This window comes from Ambystoma mexicanum, chromosome 2p (assembly GCF_040938575.1).
Source record: "Ambystoma mexicanum isolate Mex_15411 chromosome 2p, UKY_AmexF1_1, whole genome shotgun sequence".
NCBI lineage: Eukaryota > Metazoa > Chordata > Amphibia > Caudata > Ambystomatidae > Ambystoma > Ambystoma mexicanum.
This window is the reverse complement of record NC_090923.1, coordinates 343,517,836-343,533,207: the sequence shown is the minus strand read 5'-3', so window position 1 is coordinate 343,533,207 and position 15,372 is coordinate 343,517,836. Positions and strand designations below refer to the sequence as shown.

General features: G+C 51.5%; 1 protein-coding gene across 1 annotated transcript in view; it reads left to right on the top strand.

The window, feature by feature from the left end:
- DNAH12 (dynein axonemal heavy chain 12) overlaps nt 1-15,372 on the top strand; it is a 3,791,933-nt gene that overhangs the window by 2,034,959 nt on the left and 1,741,602 nt on the right. The window lies entirely within an intron of this gene.

Below are 15,372 nucleotides of genomic sequence, written 5' to 3'. Positions count from 1 at the left end.
ATGGTCAGTGACCTGGTAGGTATTAGAGAGTCTTTTTTATTTTGGAAGTGTGTTTTCAGACTTTTGAGCATGTGAGACTTTTGGAGAAAAATAGAAGAAAATAGTTAAAATTAATATAAAAAGGAGCAATTATGTATTCTCACTTATGGTATTATATCGTGTGGCTAAAACATATTTGCCTATCTAGTTTATTGTAATGTATTTTTCTATGCTTTCTTATTTTTCAGTTACTTCACATAAGTACATGAGTAGTGCTGTACCGTATTGATCATTTAAGTTGGATTGTAGTATAAAACTTGAAGTCAGTCCCCCTTTTAATTGACTTTTTGTAACCGGTAAAAGTAATGGTAAAAACCAATGAACTGTTGGTATAATAAAACATATTTTTTGTTATTATTTATTGTATTTGTGTATTTATGTATGAGTAGTCATTAAAAGGACTGTTTTGGGGTACACTGAGTGTATAACTTTAGCACATCAGGAATACTGTTTTGATGTTATGAAGGAACACTGCATTTCCTTCATCGGTTAGGTGTACTTCATCATATCTAATGAAATTGGCCATATTGAACTGTATGTTGTTGTTCGAAATCCATAATTGGTTGTGGTCTATCATGAATGCTGAAACTGCTTTATTAACATTTCTTTGGGATTTCTCAATTTTACCCTTAAATCTGGTGGTCCATCTCCATTTTTGATTTGAGTGAGATTGGAAAAGATAAAGATGGTGTGAGGAAATAGTTCCATTAGTTTTCCCACGTCTTGTTTTATCATTAAAGTAAGGGACACCCCTCGTACATTCCCCAAATCATTGCCTCCACAATGAATTAGTTTGACGTCTAACAATTTTGGAAAGACTTGGAATCAATGCATTCAGATCTCGCAAATGCCTGGGATGGGGGAAGGGAAAGTGCGGGGGTGAGGGGGAAGGGGCAGTGCAATACAAGGGAATAAATGATCACAAAGTAAAGTAACGGCCAGCAGGTGGCAAGTGCAAGGGTAAATGCAGAAATCAGGTGTCAAGTGCTGATGATGGGTCTGTAGGGATGCAGAAACAGTCCCAAGTGCAGGGGTTGCCAGGCAGGCAGTGCAGGTGCCAGTGCAGTTTCAGCCAGGAGGTCAGCAGGGGAGAGGAGGAGAAAAAGCAGAAGCAAAGAGAAAGGTTTTGAGGTGCTTCCAGAACCGGCGATGGTTCTCCTCAAGTTTCAGGGATGCTGTTACAGAGGGAGGCCCAAGCCGACAAAAGAGATCTACCACCAACTCGTTGCTTGGAGAAGCAACTGACCCTGAGGGAGTTGGAGACGGATGAGCACAGAGCTCGAGAAGGAAGATATTTAGGAAGAAAGAGTTGAAGGTATTGAGGCCCCAGGCCCCAGAAGGCCTTGTGGACAATGCAGAGGGTTCTGAACTTCATCCTTGCTGCCACTGGTAGCCAGTGCAGAGATTTCAGTCCTGGAGAGATACGATCCCTGGGCTTGAGGCCAAGGACAAGTCTTGCAGTCCTGTTCTGGATGAGTTGCAGAGGACGGAGAGTAGAGGCAGGCAGATTTAGAAAGAGGCTGTTGCAGTAGTCTAGCCTAGAGAGAACCAGAGTTCTGGAGACAGTGAGGTTCTGGGGGAAGGCGAGGAAAGGAATAATATCTCTGAGGAGATGCAGCTGGTAGTGTGACTTCTTAGAGAAGTCAGAGATGTGAGAAGAGAAGGAGAGTGTGAAGTCGAAGATGACCCCAAGGTTTTTGCCTCGCAGGTGGGAGCAGGAAGAGAGACAGGAAAGGAGGGAGTGGGTGTGCCGATGAGGAGAATCTCAGTCTTACTGGCATTAAGGCAGAGGTCATTGACGGCACACCACTCCTGGATAAGCAGACACAGTCAGAGATGAGAGACAGAACAGGTGGCCGAAGGTAGCCTGAAACTGAGCCGAGTGTCATCCGCATAGCAATAAAAGTTGGGGCAGAGAGCGGCAATGCGGTGGGCAAGAAGTGCCAGGTATTGGTGGAACAGCCAGGGAGAGAGGTTAGACCCCTAGGGGACACCACAGGTAGAGAAAAAGATAGCGGAGAGGAAGGACCCAAGCTGGACCTGGGAGGGTCGGTCAGAGAGGAAAATAGTCAGCCACGCCAGGGCCTGACAGGTGATACCCAGGTTATCACAGACATTTGAGCAGGATGGCATGTTTGACCGTGTCAAAGGCAGAAGAGAGATCAAGCAAGATGAGGACACAGGGGGTGTTAGAATCAGGGTTGGAGATCAGGTCTTCACAGATGTTCAGGAGAGCAGTTTCCATGCTTCTTGCAGCTCTGAAGCCAGACTGATGGTCATGAAGACCACCAACAGATTCAGTGTGGAGATTAAGCTGGGAGATGGCCAGCTTTTCAAGGAGTTTGCCCAGGAAGGGAGTGAAACCTCATCTATGTGGCAGAGCGTACAACCTTGTCTAGAAACCTCATCTGGGGAGAACAAGGGAAAGGCAGAGAAGGAGGGAAGAGAGGTGGCTGCAGAAGGGCCAGAGGAGGAGCAGGGAGTAGAGGGGGCAGGGGAGAGGAGGAGAGTGAGGACAGAATGTCATGAGTTTTAGAGCTGAAGTGAGAAGCCATTGCCGTGCCGAGGGCCTGAGAGCGGACAGGAGAGGTAGAGACTGCAGCAGGATTGGCCAGTTCCTTGCAGATTTTAAACAGTTCGACCGAGTTGTTTGATGCCGCAGAGACGTGGGCTTGGATATAAGCTCTCTTCTTGGTGAGGACAGAGAACAGGTATTGCCTTTGGAGCAGGCAGCAGGCCAGTTTGTCAGAGGATCTACATGAAGCATGCCATATCCTCTCGGCCACCCTGCACTTGCCCAGTGCTAGAACAGCCCACCACCAGCCCATCACACTGCTGTTCATTAGAATGTGCAAAGAAGTTGGATGCCCCCCACACAAATAAGTTTGCCCCGACAACAGTCTCTGAAGTTGGTACCTCACCCAACATTTGAAGGGTTAGCCCTCTTCCCTGTCAGAAATGTAGGTTTTGTTGCGGCCCTGTTGCTATGGAACCTGCACCATGATGCGCCCTCTGGAATTACAGCAGCCACTGTGGCAGAGCATACAACTGTTCACACACTTGCACAGGTATGTTCAAAGAAACATACGACAGGGCAGAATGTGAAAGACTCCACACTCGAGCCAGATTATCGAACATGTGCCACACCAGTGCTAATAATTGATCAAAAGTTTTCAAAATAAGGAATCGGGCAGACAGGTTTAGCCCCAATCCGTATTATCGAATACGCAATTGCACTAGACAGTGCAAGAACAGATGAAACTGTACTATGTTTGCTGCATAACAAAAATTACGTGTTTGTAACCTTTTTATCATGGTAAGCAAAAACAGCAAATATGCCGGCCAGTTCCACCCGAGTGAAAACATCTTTAGTTTGCTAGAGATGGGCGGGGCAACGCTCCATTCCGTATTATTTAAGTGGCAACATTGGTGTTACATTAATTTGCTCCATTTATTGCGCAGGACATATTTGAGAATCTGACCCCTGGTGGGCACTAGGTTGGCCTGAACTCCATGTAATCCACCGCTGATTTTCCAGTCCAAAAACAAACAACAAGTGTATTCTGGGACATGCCGTCTGGGTCCCCATCAATTTTTACCAATGGGACCACACACCTGATAATCAGGTTATTTCTTAGTGAAAGGCAGGACTGGAAAATGCAAAGCTCCAGATTACACGAAGTTTTGCTAACTATACAAAGCAGTCCAGGGTGGCCACAAACCTTGGACTTTTTTTAAGCATTCTGGGAGCAGGAGTTTTGCTTCGGTGCAACGGCAAACATCAGGCTAAAGCGTCAAGTTACAGACATACATATAGCCGTTGCTCCTTGAATTTCCTGAAGTCAAGTGAGACACAGAAAGGGGGACTGAAAGGCAGAACATACCGCGGCTTTACTCGGTGGCTCACATAAAAAGCAAGGCGAGGCTCCCCTCTGGGCATTGAAAGGTAGTCTCCAGCAGAAGCCACCCCTTCACCTGGACTCCAGAGGTAGCCCTGCAATGCAGCGCCTGGAGCGGTTGGGCGTCAGTCAAGGCACACAGACACACACAGGCAGGGAAGCAGAGCGGCCGTGTTACCTGGAGGGAAAACAGATGTCCGATGTTCCACTCGCCGATCCGCAGCCATCCTCCCTCTGACTTTCCGCCCTGAAGACCGGGCTGCTGCACGATTTCTCGAACCTCCAAACAGACCAAGCAGAGCGGCTTCAGAGCGGGCGCCCTCAAAGTTACCACCGGAGCCGAAGAGTGGGAGCGGCAGCCGCACGGACGGGAGCCTCGCTCCCCATCTGGAAAGAAGGCGCAGGGACACGGAGCGGCATTTCCTCCACTGCCAAGAGGGTTTGCGATTAACTCGATGTGTAGACGGAGGGGGCAGGGCCGGTGGGCTCCATGGAGCCATCAGACAGAGGGCTCCTTTAAAGCGACAGCACCTTCTGAAAGGAAACCGCGCTCCATGTACAGCCCTCACTTTATCATTTTAAATCGCCTGTGCATCGCTCGGTCACACACGCACCAAGTTAGAAAAATGGGCAGGTGACCCGGCCATGACCTGACCTGCAGGCTGCATGCAGCAGGTCGGAAATCTGCAGGCCAGGCAATAAAATAAAAATAACAAGCTTGTGTCTGCGCTGCCGTGCAGGCAGGCTGGCAGGCAAGCAGCAGTCAGCAGAGATTTGAACTGTGCCGGTGCCCAAAAAAGAGTGCCAGTGTTGCCCTCTGGCAAACACCGGCACAAATTAAGCACTGGACTATGTGGAGTGGAGCACTGGCGTAACAGGGGGCCTCGTAGCTCCTGCGGTGTGGGGGGCCCCGCCAGCACATGTCCCGGGAGGGGCCCCCACTTGTAGAAAAAAAAAAAAATTCTTTTGCAAAAAATAAATAAATTTCTTTTTCAATTCCCAACTGCATTTATAAAGAAATTATTTCTGTAACAGAAATAATTTCTTTATGAAGTCAGAGTGACTTCAAAAAGAAATGATGGGCCTCATTACGGGTTTGACGGCAACCGTGCCATTGCTACCAGCAGGTTGCCGCCAGACCCGTAATGATTTACCGGCGCCCGACTTCCTGGTAACACCGGGGGATTACAACCCTGGCGGTCTGGGAAGTCAGGCGCTGGTAAATGGTAAGTCCCCATTTCCATAAAGTCCTATCGGACTCTATGGGAATGGGGACCATAGAAGCACCGGCACCGTTAATAACGGTGCCGGTGCTTCCGTGAAAACTATGCAGGTGGGTGCCGTTCTGCCCGGCAGGTCTAACCTGCCGGGCAGGACGGCAACGCCCGCAGAGCTGTAATATGCCGGCCGAGAAACAACAGTGCCGGTGAGCTTACCAGCACTGTGGTTTACAGTCCGGCATAGTTGTAATAAGGCCCAATTTCTTTTTTTAGTGTTAGGGCTCCCCTCAACCCCATGATGTGTGCGTGTGTGAGTGTATGTTGAAAGGGTTCACACTTAAATGTATAGCTGGCTGCCTGTGTGAGTGTATGGTGAAAGGGTGCACACTTTAATATACGGGTGGCTGCATGGGTGTACCTGTATGGTGAAAGGGTGCACACTTAAATGTATGGATGGCTGGGTGTGCATGTGTGTATATGGTGAATGGTGTGTGTGCTTTCATTCAGGGGTGCCACAAAACCTACATTTCAGGGGCTAACCCTTCAAATGTTGGGAGGGGTGCCAACTTCATGGGCTGTGGGGGAGGGGCAAACTTATTTGTTTGGGTCATCTAATTTCTTTATGCATTTTTATGAGACTATTCTAGTGCAGCTTCATTGTTACAAGCAGTTAACTCTCTCCTTTAAGGTTTAAAGCACCCACTTATGGACTGCTGTGAGAATGAGTGGTCTCCTGTTCCCTCTCTACCCTTTCAATCACTCCCCTGGCATGCAAGTATTAAACCTGCATCACGATTTCAATTGCCTAAACAATTTGGCATTTGAATGCAGGTACTAACAGTGAATTGCTTTATGTTAGTAATTGGTGGGTTCTTGTTATCAGAGAAACCCAGGTGCCGTTTAACATCTGTGTCCTTTTCTGTCTGGCAACTGCTCTGAACGGCAGCCAGGTCTGATCAACATAGCCCAACATTTCAGGGGGTGGGGGTAGTGCTGAATCCCAGTCAACTCAATGGTGTTGCACCAATACTTGTGTTTAATGCCTGGATTACTTATTGGTAATCTTCATTACTCCTAGCCCTATTCTTCCTCGTCCCAGTGTGTATGAGACGGTACTGGTGTATAAGGCACTCTGCCTCATACACAAGTACTGGGATAAGGTAGAGGTACATGGAAGTAATGCTTGATTTAGCTACCTGTAATCTTCATTACTCCTAGTCCCACTCTTCCCCATCCCAGTACTTACCTATGAGGCAAGGAGCCTCAACCGTAAGCTCTGGGGCAAGGAAGAGGGACATGGAGGTAATTCTGGGCCAAGGAGCTGATTTTGGAGGTTGGGAGGGAGAGGGGATGTGTGGGGGGGCAGGATTACACGACAAATTATAATGGCTGTCCATGTCCAGGCATGATATGTGGTATTAGTGGCTAGAGAGGCATTTTGGTGCAGCCAGTCTAGTCATTCCTCAGTTTGGTATGACTTTCTTTAATGGGGCATTTATGATAAAGCAGTCCTGCTAAGTGAATTACCTGGCTAGACTGCCATTTGGGTGCTGCCAGTCAGCCGTTTCTTACTGCAGCGTTATATATTTTTCTGGGCATTTGTGATCAAATGATATGATATAAGTCATTTATAACGCACCTGCACACAAGTGTTTCTAGGCGCGACAAGACAAGGGATGGAAGATAGAGGGAGGACAAGACAAACGATCTTACTAGGCCTTGTGTTATTCAGATCGTGCAAGTGCGATAACGAGAAGCGCAAGCGGAAAGGGACGGGGGAAGTGCAAGGGAGAGCGGAGGGGAAAAACAGGCCAGCAATGCTCTGAGTAAGTGCTGTCAGGGCAGCACAGCTCTGGGTACTGCAAGGAGAACAAGAGACTGTAGGGTTACAGTTACAGCCCCTAAGTGCATGGTAGGACAAGAGGCAGTGCAAGGGTGACTGATCAAGAAAGAGTCTCGACTCAGTGAGACTCTGAGGGTAGCAAAGCAACCAGTCGGTACAGCAGACAGGTAGGTCAGGTAGCCAGCAGGGGAGGGAGAGAGAGAAAGCAGAGGAGAAGAGGAACGTTTTTAGCTGCTTCCAGAACTTCATGTGGTCTGCTAAAGCTTGAGAGGGGCAGGGAGGCTATTACAGAGGGAGGCACTTGTAGAGGAGAGAGATCTACCCCCCACTCTCTTCCTGGAGAAGCGTCTAACTCTTAGGAAGTTGTAGGTAGCTGAGCGAAGGGCTTGAGAAGGAAGATATTTTGGAAGAGAGCGCTGGATGTAGTGCGGGCCCCTGGACCAGAAAGCCTTGTGGACAATGCAAAGGGTCTTACTTGATACTTGCAGCAACTGGGAGCCAGTGGAGAGATTTCAGGGCTGGAGAGATACAATCCCTGTGCTTGAGACCAAGGATAAGTCTTGCAGTCCTTTCTGGATTAGCTGCAGGGGCTGGATAGTAGAGAAAGGCAGATTGAGAAAGAGGCTGTTGCAGTAGTCCAGCGTAGAGAGAACCAGGGCTCAGCAGACAGTGAACTTCTGGGGGAAAGTGAGAAAGGGAAGAGTCCCTTTGAGGAGGAGCAGCTGGTAGTGGGACCTCTTGGCAACGTCTTTTTTTAAAAACTTTTCTTTATTGGCAAGAAGTAGCAGCCGGAACAGTGCAGATTAGAACAGTGACACACATTTCACATTGAAGCATAAATTATGGCGTACAATTGTTACAGAAGGTCATATACAGTCCCAACAGTGGTTAATTGTGGTAGAGGCGTGCATCATGTAACGAGATCAGCCCCCCGATCAGGAGAAGGAGGGGATGACAAGAGCTCCAAGTCCACCTTATTGTTCAGGTAACTACAAAACTCCGTCCATATGTATTTAGGGCGAGCATTACTAGGCAGCATGTTAACATAGTCTTCCTCACAGGATTGTGTCCAGGTGAGGGCCTTCAGCCACATCTCCAGATAGGGGGGGACCTGCGCTTCCAGCACTGCAGAATGCATTTCTTGGCCACACTCGCCGCCACATTCAAAAACTTGGCTACCCGTTTCGCCTCTGTCCCCTTCCAGAGCCCAAACAGGAGAGACAGGGGTTCGGATCTACACAGAACCCCACTATTTCAGAGAGGGTATCGAGCACCGCGTTCCAGAACGGGGCTAGTGTCCCGCAGGACCAGAACATGTGTGCATGGTCCACTTCGGTAGCTCTGCATCTCTGACATGGGTGGGATTGATCTCTGGCAAATTTTCCAATCGCATAAGGGGTGTACTACAGACGATTGAGCAGCTTGTATTGGATAAACCTAACTCTAGAGTTAAGAGAAACCTTGCGAGTGTGCATGCACATCTTGGACCACATATCATCTGTGATGTCTAATCCCAGGTCCCGGCTCCAGGCGTCCCGTACAGTGTGGGGAAGTCCAGCAGCATGTGCCAACAACATTTTGTACAAGGAGGATACGATACCCCTACAACCAGCAGAATTGGCTATATAGCAGACCTCGGGGGATTCAGGGGGTTCGTTCGGGTATGAAGGCCACAAGCCCTGGACCGCCGCCCTAATACGGAAGTATTGCAGCATTTCTAGTGGGGATCTGGAGTGCCCCGGCCTCCGCGTATCTGGGGTGATGAATTTCCCGTCAGGGAACAGATCAGAGAATGATCTCTATCCCAGGTCCGACCAGTGGCGTATTAGGAGCTTATCCTGCGTGGGGGTGAGGCCAGGGAAAGACCAGAGGGGAAGCCATTTGTAGTACGGGGGGGAGCCCGAACTAGGCGTCAGGATCTGCCACCATGCTTTAATAGTGGAGGCCACTGGGTCAGCAGGGGCCTGCGTATGATATGAGTGAAATAGGATCAGGGACATGACATTCACCTCCTCGGTCGCTAGGGTTTAGAGTTTAACATGCGGGGGGGTTCCTCGTGGTGGTACCAATATGTAGCATGTTGGGCTTGGGCTGCCGTCCAGTACTGGGTAAGGTCAGGAGCACCCAAGCCCCCCCTCTCGTAAGGGAGGGTCATGTGCAGCCACTTCCTGCGGACGGCCCCCGAGTGCCAAAGAAAACGGGCACACTCCGAGTGTAGGTCCGCAAAGTATTGTTTCCCGGGCCAAAGAGGAACATTAGCGAATACATACAGGAGTTTAGGCACGATGATCATTTTAATTGGGGATAGTCTCCCTGATAGTGAGAGGGGGAGGTTCCGCCACCTCTACATTCTGGTACGAGCGTACTGTGAGGCGGCCCCATAGTTATCAGACACTAACGAGGCTTTCGAGAGGGCCACCTGGACCCCTAGGTATTTGATGCCCTCGGGAGCCCATTTGAGAGGAAATTCGGATGCAGGCTGGGGGGCTGCAGCAGTAAGGGGAAAGATTTCTGATTTAGAGTAATTTATGGTGAAGCCCGAGAATGTGCCAATTTTAATAATTTCTCGCATGATCGGGTCGAGGTGGACTGAGGGGTCTCTGACATATAAGAGCACGTCATCTGCGTATAGTGATATGATTTCGGGAGTGCCCCGCAGGCGAATCCCTTTGCGCACGTGGTTGTTTTGCACGCTATCGGCCATGGGCTCGATGGCCATAGCAAATAATAAGGGAGAGAAAGGGCACCCCTGCCGTGTCCCCCTGCGGAGGGAGAAGGGAGCCGATAGGCGAGAGTTGACCAGGACTCTGGCTACTGGATTAGTGTATAGTAATTTAATACAGGACATCATGTATGGGCCAATCCCCATCTTTTCCAGCACCGCCCACAGATATTGCCAAGAAACCATGTTGAACGTTTTTTGCGCGTCTAATGTCACGGCCAATGAGTTGGCTTGGGGATCAATTCTGGAGATGACGTTAAACAACCGCCGAATATTTAAGGCAGTGGAGCGGGCCGGCACAAATCCGCTCTGGTCAGGGTGAATCAGATATTTCATGATGGGGAGGAACCTGTTTGCTATGATTTTGGCGAAGATCTTGGTGTCGGTGTTGATGAGGGATAGAGGTCTATAAGATCCGCACTCATCTGGGGGCTTGCCCGGCTTAGGAAGCACGGTAATGATAGCCTCCCGCAGGGACCGGGGGAGGGTGGCAAGGCGCAGCGACTCCTCCCAAAGCTCGTGAAGGCGCGGAGCGAGGAGAGCAACATGCTCCTGATAGAACTCGGCGGTCAGGCCATCCGGACCGGGGGCTTTCCCCTTAGGGAGGGCCGAGATGACAGCAGTGAGCTCGTCAAGGGTGAAGGGAGCATCTAGTTGTTCTTTGGTGTCCAGGGATACTAGGGACATTGTGATGCGGTCTAGGAGGTCGTCCAGGTCCTGCGGGCTGTGCTCCGGTTGCTGGGCATAAAGGGTTGCATGGAACTCTGCAAAGGTCTCAAGAATGGGCCGGTCGGACCAGTGTCGCACTCCTTCGCTGTCAATGATACTATCAATACGTGCCCTGCCTCCCTCAGCACGGGCGAGACGGGCCAGAGTACGGCCTGGTCTCTCTCCCTCCCCATACTTTCAGGCCACGATGGAGTGGGCGAGGTATCTTATCTCGCTATGGCCAAGGGACTCGAACGTGTCTAGTTCAGTTCTAATTTGCGCTAGTATGGGCGGCATCGGGGTGGCCGCATATTCGCGCTCTAGATCCCCGAGCCTGGCCTCAGAACGGCACAGAGTTCCTAATATCTTTCAGTACCCCGGCCTCCCTGGAGATGCACATGCCCCTGATGAAAACCTTAAAGGACTCCCATCTCACCCCGTCAGTTGTGTCATGGCGTTTGTTGCTATCAAAAAACAAGGTAATATCTGCAAGGATTTGAGCCTTGAAGACTACAACGTGTAGTGCGTCAGACTTAAATCTCCAGTTAGAATGCAGAGGTAGGGCCGGGCGCAGGGCGATATCCAGCGTGATCAGGGAGTGATCGGAGAGTGTGCGAGGGAGAATCTGTGATGTGAGTGTTTTGCCCATGAGGCCCGCAGAGAGAAGGAACAGGTCAATCCCGGAGTGACTGTCGTGGACGGAGGAGTAAAATGTAAACTCTTTCGACTTTGGGTGGAGTACCCTCCAGGCATCCACCAGACCAGCAGTGAGCATGTGTGCGTGGAGGCGGCGGGCAGCCCTGGACAGTGCTCTGGGTGCAACACCGGATCTGTCCAGGTCGGAGTCCAGGATGAGGTTCATATCCCCCCCCCATATGATGGGAACCCCGACATAGCCAAGGAGGATATTAAGGATATGGTCAAAAAATTCGGGTGTATCAATGCATGGGGCGTATGTGTTGACCAGAAGGCACTCCGCATTGGCCAGGAAACAGTGAAGGATCACATATCTATCCTGGGCATCGATATGGCTGGTGCGAAGGGAGAACTCCAATGACTTGTGAATCAAGGTGAGGACACCTCTGGATTGTGAGGAGAAGACGGTGTAATATTTGTTGGGGCCCCATGACGGGGTGAGAGAGGACGATAATTGTGCAAGGGCATGAGTTTCCTGTAGGAAAAGTATCTTGACCCCGTGCCTCTGGACGTAGGCCGTGACCCTGCGTGCCTTCGTGTAATTGCTGAGCCCCCTGATATTCCAGGACATTAGCCTAATGGCCATTCCATAGCAATTTAGGGGGGATCCGAGTAATGTGTGTCATACACTGCCAAACCGGTGCCGGCCACTAGTACGGTGGCCTGATGTGTCAATTCAAAAGCTGCCACTGTCTCGCCATTTTTGTTAATATAACATCCCCAAATAACACCTCCCCCCTCCCTCACTGCCACCCCCAACCTAGCAGTGCCCAGGAACCCACCCAAATTCTCATGGCGTTCGTGCCAAGCCCAACGTGGCTGGATCAACCCCCAAACCAAAAAGGGGAACAGCCCATGAACTAAACAAGCCAAACTCGGCGTTGCAACTGCAGCGGGGGTGGCTGCTGCCGTGAGCCCGGTCAAAATGGTTGAACGGTGGAGTACACCAATTAGTGTACAGCGGTGGTTAAGTTAAGTTGTAAGAGGAGACCGCATAGTAGGGCACAGTGAGCAGGGGTTGTAGGGATAGATAGTCCAAGTATAGGTGCCATGTACCGTGGACCATACATCCGTGACCCACGTTGCATGTCTCAAAATTCCACTATGAGTTACGACAACAGGAGAATTTACAAAAGGAGGGTACATGAAATTACAAGTAAAACACAAAGAACAGGCGTGGTATTAGTACCACAATGAGGCATGTAACAGGTGCGTGGCAGGCTGGCTCAGTCCTAATCAACGGGATCGGCCCCAGGGCCTGTGAGAGGAATATGGGACTCAATAAATTTCACCGCCTCCTCAGGGACAGTGAAAAAGTACAGTTTATTGCGGTGGGTGAGCTTCAGCCTAGCAGGGAATAACATGGCATATTCCACCTTCCTCTCTCTGAGCATCTTCTTCACTCCATTAAATTGCCTGTGCTCCATTTGAACACTAACAGAGAAGTCCGGTAAAATGCGAATGATCTGGGACTCAAGTCTCAGTTCCCCTCTTTCACGGGCCAACCGTAGGATGTGGTCTCTATCTCTGTAGCTGAGAACCTTGGCTATAATTGGTCTGGGGTAGTCACCCGGCTTGGGGCGAGGGGCCAGTGAGCGGTGGGCGCGCTCAATAGTAAAGAAGGGGGAAAGTTGAGGATCCCCAAGGAGGTCTCTCAGAAGGGCCTCGACTGCGAGTTCCATTTTGCCCTTGAGGGCTGTCTCCGGAACCCCAACGATGCGGATATTATTCCTGCGGGACCTGGATTCCAAGTCATCGCACTTCGCCTTGACCTGCTTCATATCTCGCACCAAGTCCGAGACCATATTCTGGAGCATGTGCACCTCATCTTCAGTTGCTCCAAACCTAGTCTCGGCCTCACCCAGCCTGGTGCCATGCTGATCCAATTTGGTGCGTAGGGAGGCTACATTGGCATTTATGTCGTCCAATTTTTCGTGAAATGACGCAAAGTTTTTGGCCATTGTCTCCATGAGTGACATGAGGTCTGGCTGAGGGGAGCAAGAGGAAACATCTGAGTCGTCTGGAAGAAGGGCGGCCCCAGCTTGGTCCTGCTTGGCTAGGGCTTTAGCAAACTTGTCCATTGCCCCAGCCTTGTTGGCCCCACGTGCCTTGCCGGACATCCTCGGGGAGCGCCTTGATGAGAAAGAGAATGTTTTCCGCAGGGAGGCAGCAATGGGTCCCAAGGGGTTTAGAGAGGGGGCTGAGCCGTGATCAGCGAAGGGGTGGCCGTTGCCTGGGATGAGAAGGCAAGAGGCACCCACACTTGGCGTGTTCCGGGGCAATAAGTCCACTCAGGGGGCCCAGGCCGAGGCGGCCAGTAGTGGAAAGCAGCAAAGTCAGGGGCGGAGGGTACCCCCGGGGCTAAGCGAGAGGGTGCACAGATTCGAGGCGAGAAGAGTATTGGACGCCCAGGGTGGCACCAGCAACAAGAGAGTGGTCACGGGGGCACGATGAGTATGGGGTTCACTTCCCTCACAAAAGTGGCACCAGCGCAGCCCAGGGACAAGGCAGAGCAGGAGGGCACGATGCACAGCGGCCAGATCCCTCACCCTACTCACCTCGGGACCCTGTAGGTCGAAGAGCAGGTGTCCATCCGGGCCGTAGCAGGCCCAATAGCCGCAGCAGAGGGTCCAGGAGGACTCGGGCCCCCCAACATCCGCTGGGGCCCGAAACAGCCCCACGCTCCGGCTGCCACAGGGAACAGCAAAGCAGGCGGCGGAGCTGCAGAGCAGAGGCGGATAGACGGCGTCCGTGCAGGGCCGCGCCGTGTCGCGGCGTGTATTCGCCCGCGCCGTCACAGGAGACAGTGGCGCAGGCGGCGGAGCGTTCGGGTGGTGTCAGCACGGGGACCGCTCCGGCAGCCCCCGCAGTATCTTCGCCCGCCGGGGGCCGGCGCCCTCAAACTGCCATGAAGCAGGAGCAGTCAACGAGGGTGCCACACAGGCGGAAAGTTGGCGGCACACAGGAGCAGCTGTCCGCGCCGTCCAGGGAGGGAGGGCGGAGAGGGGGTGGTACCTGGGCCCCAGGCGGCCGCACTCCGAGCCGCAGGGGCGAGAACCCCCGCGGGCCGATGAGGGGGGATGGGCCGCGATCAGCGTCGCGCGGGCCGGAGGCCTCCCCAGGCGGCACCTATGGCCCCCAATGTCCGTTTTCGCCCAGAAACAGGGCAGTGTGTAGCAGCGGCGATGGGCAGCAGGATGCGTGGGGTCTCAACTCAAAAATATCTGCAGCACCGCTGATTCTGGCGGATGTGTAGCTCGCGGGCCACAGAGCTTAAAAGCTAAGCGGCCATCTTGCTGGCTGCTCAACAGCGCACCCCCCTTCTTGGCAACGTCTGAGATGTGAGGAGAGAAAGAGAGTGGAGTCAAAGATGACACCAGTGTTGTTTGCCTCACAGGAAGGCGAAGGAAGAGGGCCCAAGGCGGGCAGCCAGAGTGAGAGAGGGAAAGCAGGGGCAGGAGTCCAAATGAGAAGGATCTCCATCTTACTGACATTAAGGCAGAGATAGTTGGAGTCACACCAATCCTGAATCGTGGATAGACAGTCGGGAATGAGCGAGAGATGAGAGGAGTCTGAGGGGAGCCTGAAGGAAAGCGGAGTGTCATCCGCATAACACTGAAAGTTAGAGGAGAATGTAAAGATCAGGTGGGTCAAAGGGGCCACATAGAGGTTGAAAAAACAGAGTGAGAGGATGGAGTGGGGCGAAACGGACCAAGTTGGATCTGGGAGGGGCAGTCCAAGAGGAAGGAGGTCAGTCACTCAAGGGCCTGATCTGTGATGCCCAGGTTCTCATGGAGTCGATTGATCATGATTGATCAGGATGGCATGGTTGACCGTGTCGAAAGCACAGGAAAGATCAAGGAGGATGAGGACAGAAGGAATGCTGGAATCAAGGTTAGAGAGCAGAACTTCACAGGTGTTCAGGACAGCAGTTTCCGTGTCTCTGGCACTCAAGCCAGACTGATGGTCATGGAGACAACCAACAGATTCTGTGTGGAGAGTAAGCTGGGAGATGGCCAGCTTTTTCAACAGTTTGCCCAGGAAAGGGGTGATGGAGATTGGGCGATAGTTTGCCGGGCAGGCAGGATCGGCAGAAAGCTTCTTGAGGAGTGGGTGCATAAGGGAGTGCTTAACGGGAGAGGGGAAAAAGTGATTACAGAAATCGGTCAAGGCTGGAGCGAGGGTGTCAATATGGTTCTTGATCGCTCTGGTGGAGCAGGAGAGCACCTGTTTGGATGACACTTT